The following is a 5,651-nucleotide window of genomic DNA, read 5'->3' as shown; positions in this document are numbered from 1 at the left end:
TTCGATGCCTGCACAGGTGTCAGGTAAGCACGAGGGACTCTGCATGCATGCGCGGAACCGTACATTTCTTTTCCTAGTGCTGCCTTTGCACTACCTGATTCTGCAGAGCAGAATGCTGTTCCCCATCCCTAACCCTGCCCATTACCTCCAGTAAAATCCTTCTCGCCATTCAGCCCCAGCTCAGAAGTCACCCTGTAGCATCCTCTGAGAAGATTCTCGCCTTCCTCCAGCCAGCTAGCTGCCTGCCTTCCTTCTGTGAGGCCCATATGGCTCTGGATAAGGCTGGGCTTGTGGATTCAGCACGCACAGAGACTCACTTTAGTGCGGAGCTGCCTTCTTCTATATAAACATGAGTACTGACTAGTTTGCAGAGCACAGTACAAAGTTCATTATCTATTTTCCAGAATCTTATTGGGGTATACAGTTTTTTCTAGGACAGCAGTTCTCGAAGGGTGGACTAGGGGGCAGAAACCTCATGGGAATGAGTGGGAAATGTGAATTATCAGACTGCACATTAGAACTACTGAACCGCAGTCTCGGGAGGTGGGATCCAGTAATTGGTTTTAACAAACCCTCCAGGTGATTCTGATGCAAGCTACCTTTGAGAGGCACTGCTCTAGAATATATACAGTGTATGGCAACGAGTAGGAGACTGACTGAGTGACTAATACTTTCACTTTTCCCTTTGGTTTTTGAAATGGACACAACACACCTGTTGTCGGACAGGTTGAGACCGCATCCAAGGGGAGGCATTGAAGGGAGTGGGCGGGGCTTCAGACTACAGCTGGTCTAGGGCTGAAAAAACTGAGTGCAGTTTACATACTCAAGGCTGTATATTGGCTTCATTTTTTTCTGACCCGTTTTAGACTTCAGTGTCATCCAAAGCTTGACCCTTTACTGTCTTCTAGACCTTGAATCAAGTGTGCAACGTGGCTCCTCCGCCCAAGAACATACCCCAGTTGCTGCTGCTAAGTCACTTCAGTCGTGTCCGACTCTGTGCGACCCCATAGACGGCCTCCTACCAGGCTCCTCTGTCCCTGGGATTCTCCAGGCAAGAACACGGGAGTGGGTTGCCATTTCCTTCTCTAATGCATGAAAGTGAAAAGTGAAAATGAAGTTGCTCAGTCGTGTCCGACTCTTAGTGACCTCATGGATTGCAGCCTACCAGGCTCCTCCGTCCATGGGATTTTCCAGGCAAGAGTACTGGAGTGGGGTGCCATTGCCTTCTCCACATACCCCAGTTAGGAACCATCTTTTCTCTCACCTTCAACTTCTCCATCTTTTATCTACTCCTTCCTACAAGAAAAATCCTGCCTTGCCCCAAACCGCCTTCAAATGACTTTTTCCTCTTGCAAAGTCGACTGATGTAAGAGTTGCCTGCAGTTGTAGTCTCTAGTTTCTCACCTCCCACTCCTCAAACTGGCCACAGGAAACCCAGAAGAAATGCCCCATACAAGTGATTCAAACTACCAGGAGGGTGCGACTCTCTCTGAGCCCACCCATGTGTCTATACACACGTACTCTTTTTTTCCTCCTAATAAATACTTTACTTACTACTTTCCATCTCGATGTGGAATTTCACTGCTACACAGTGACAGGCCAGGCACTTGTCCCTGGCCACTGTTCCTGGTGGTCTAGTGTCTGGGATTCAGCACTGTCACTGACACGGCCTGACCTCAACCTCTGGCTGGAAACTGAAATCCTGCTTCAAGCTGCTGGAGCCTGAGGCACCCTGAGATCAAAACCACCAAAAGCAGCCTTCTGTGTCCCACTGGTACAGGGAGGGGACCTGCTCTAGTCAAGACCACCCCCATCAACCATGTTGCTGAATTTGAAGGATTTTTCTTCATTTTTACCTTTCTTGACCTCCAGAACATCAAATGCTGAGGGTCTCTCCTTCCTTTAATAATCTCATTCCTTAGTTTCCCTGGCACTACTACTGCCAATTGTGCCTATTACTTTTATGATTACTCCTCCTTCTCCTTTGCAGGGTTTCATCTGCATGCCTCTTAAGCACTTTGGGGGACCTCATTCCTGGTACTCTTTCCCTTCTTTGTGTGTGATTAATTGACAAACTTCAATTCAGGTGTGTGTGTTAGTTGCTCAGTCGTGTCCGACTCTTTGCAACCCAATGGACTGTAGCCCGCCAGGCTCCTCTGTCCATGGGATTTCTCCAGGCAAGAATCCCTGATGGCTCAGGCAGTAAAGAATCCAGCTGCAAAAAAAAAAAAAAAAGAATCCAGCTGCAGTGCAGAAGACATGGGTTCCATCCCTGGGTTGGAAAGATCCCCTGGAGAAGGGAATGGCAACCCACTTCAGTATTCTTGCCTGGGAGATCCCATGGACAGAGAAGCCTGGCAAACTACAGTCCATGGGGTCGAAAAAAGTCAGACACTGTTGAGTTCAAACACAGTTATCTTAGTGAACTCATTTCTATTCAAAATACTAGTTATATGTATATATATTTTAACCATTCTCTTTACTAGCTACTCTAAAGATTTCCATTTCCTCCTCATTCTTGGCAGATTTTACTTTGCAGAGAAAAGGTGGTGGTGGAAATGGACTTTCTAAACTATTAGAGCCTTGCCCAATCTCACATACTTATCTCTTTCTGTTGAAGGCATCCAGAATATACTACTTCAAGAACTTTGTTTTGAACTTCCCTTATCTACCTAAAAATAGAGCCTCACAAAAGAATTCAGCTGTTATAAATCCTCTCCCCAGTAGTCTAGCAACCAGGAAAGATGGACTCCTATCACTGAAGAGGGGAATTTGGCTTAGGAATAAGAAAACACCAAAGCAGACATTCTCACAAAACTATCTTATCTCTATTCTCTGAAAAACCTATTTGTCTTTTCCTAAAAAATCATTTGTATTCCCATAGGTCTCCTTCTCCCCTTCTCCTTCCCCTTGCCCTTCTCTTTGATGGAAGAAATGTTCACATACTGAAGTATGGGGAAGTTATTCTGGCTTATACATAATTTGGCTTGGACTTTATGCTAACTAAAACAGTCTGTCTTATCACTTGTCAACCATACATTGTGCACATACTTTAACCATTCAAAGAATGTTGCCCACCGTCTATTACATAAAGGACTAAGTCACAACCCACTGCTGTGACTCACAGTGGGAGCCCTGAAGGGAATTGAGGGGGGTGGGGACCAAAACATGGTGAGGCATTCCGTGTTTTGAATAAGCTGGCTCCCAGATAGTTGAGATGCATACCTCAGGAAGAATGTAAATGACCCTAGATTCTTACATCTTCCCATATATAGAAAGTCACTAAAATCATTAATTTGAGGTATCTGTCCTTTGTGACTAGCCGTAATGTTTTATCAACATCTATGCGAAGAGTTGACTCATTGGAAAAGACTGATGCTGGGAGGGATTGGGGGCAAGAGGAGAAGGGGACGACAGAGGATGAGATGGCTGGATGGCATCACTTGACTCGATGGACGTGAGTCTCAGTGAACTCTGGGAGTTGGTGATGGACAGGGAGGCCTGGTGTGCTACGATTCACGGGGTCGCAAAGAGTCAGACACGACTGAGCGACTGATCTGATCTGATCTGATCTGATGCTTGATCAGTGAAGATGTATATATTTTCTAGTCAAAAATTATATATATACTGGCGCCTCCCCTACCTCTTTGGAACAGTATTCTCCGAGCTACTCAGAGGTGGTTTCTCAAGCTATAATCTTTAGTTTGGCTTGAATAAAACTCTCTTCTATTCTTATTTAGATTGTTTATTGATTATTTGCAACAACACCTGATTAAGACAGTGTATAAGCTCCAAATTCTAAACACCTCCTTGAGTTGTATTTTTCTATTAATGCCCATGTAAGTACGTGAATAAAAATCTTTTCCCTGTAATAACCTAAATGGGAAATGAATTTGACAAAGAATATATACATGTGTATGTATAACTGAATCACTTTGCCATATACCTGAAACACATAATATTGTTAATCAACTATGCTTTGTGTACAAAATCGGAAATAAATGCCAATATTAAAAATTGTTAGGTAAGACACAATCTCAAAGGGAATTGTGATATTACCACAAGGTCGTGCCATTACAGCTGGTGAATCAAATAGAAATCGCTTACATTGATTGAGCACTTACAGTGGGCCATCTTTTCTAAGCACACCTCGTAATGATCTAGATCATGGACATTTAATGTCACCATTTTACAGATGAAGAGACTGAGCCCCTTAGAAGCTCAGTAATGTTTCAAGATCATACAACTAGAAAGTGATGGACAGAGTTGTTCAGTTGCAAAGTCATGTCCAATTTTTTGCAAACCCGTGGACTGCAGCACTCCAGGCTCCTCTGTCCTCCACTATCTCCTTTTGTGAGATATGTTTTCTGGGAATCTTTGCTTTGGTGTTTTCTTTCCTGGAGTTTGCTCAAATTCATGTCCATTGACTTGGTGATGGTCCTAACCATCTCTTCCTCTGCCACCCCCTTTCCTTTTGCCTTCAATCTTTCCCAGCATCATCAGTATCTTTTCTAATGAGTCGGCTCTTTGCATCAAGTGGCCAAAGTATAGGAGCTTCAGCATCAGTCCTTCCAATGAATATTCAAGGTTGATTTTCTTTGGAATTGGTTTGATTTCCTTGCAGTCCAAGGGGACTCTCAAGTCTTTTCTGCACCACAATTCAAAACCACCTATTCTTTGGCAGCCTTCTATATGGTCCAACTCTCATGACTACTGGAAAAACCATAGCTTTGACAATATGGACCTTTGTTGGCAAAGTGATGTCTCTGCTTTTTAATATGGTGCTTATGTTTGTCATAATTTTCCTTCCAAGGAGCAAGTGTCTTTTAATTTCATGGCTGCAGTCACTGTCCAGAGTGATTTTGGAGCCCCCCAGATAAAACCTGTCACTTCTTCCATTTTTTTCCCTTCTACTTGCCATGAAGTGATAGGACCAGGTGCAAGCCTAAGCAGTCTTTTTTTTTTTTTTTTTGGCCAGACCTCACAGCATGTGGGATCTTAGTTCCACACCCTGAACAGGGATGGAACCTGTGCTCCATGCATTGGAAGGTGGGGTCTTAGCCCCTGGACTGTCAGGGAAGTCCCAGCTTAAGCAGTCTTAACCCATGTTCCTCACCACCATCCCTCAGCACCCGGTGTCCATTGTCTTTTGTCACTATTATAGGAACTATTGTTAATTTCTCTTAGAATTTTGGAGAATAATTTTAGTGTCTGGACTGGTTTCCCATTTCTGCTGTTACAAATTATTACTCACTTTAGTGGCTTAAGACAGCAAACTTTTCTCTTACAGTCTGGGGAGTCAGACATTGACAGTCATTTTCATTGGGCCAAAGTCAATACTTGGGCCACCTGATGTGAAGAGCGGACTCATTAGAAAAGGCCCTGATGCTGGGAAAGACTGAAGGCAAGAGGAGAAAGATGACAGAGGATGAGAGGGTTGGATGGCATCACCAACTTAATGGACATAAGTTTGAGCAATCTCTGGGAGACGGTGAAGGACAGGGAAGCCTGGCTGCAGTACATGGGGTCACAAAGAGTTGGACACGACTGAGCAACTGAACAACAAAAAGTCAGGAGGGCTGGTTCCTTCCAGAGGCTCTGAGAGGAGAATCTGTTTCCATCTTTTTTTTTTTTTTTTTACCATGTAGAGG

This window comes from Bison bison, unplaced genomic scaffold (genome assembly GCF_000754665.1).
Source record: "Bison bison bison isolate TAMUID 2011002044 unplaced genomic scaffold, Bison_UMD1.0 scf7180017864215, whole genome shotgun sequence".
NCBI classification, from domain to species: domain Eukaryota; kingdom Metazoa; phylum Chordata; class Mammalia; order Artiodactyla; family Bovidae; genus Bison; species Bison bison.
Note: the sequence above shows the minus strand (reverse complement) of the source record.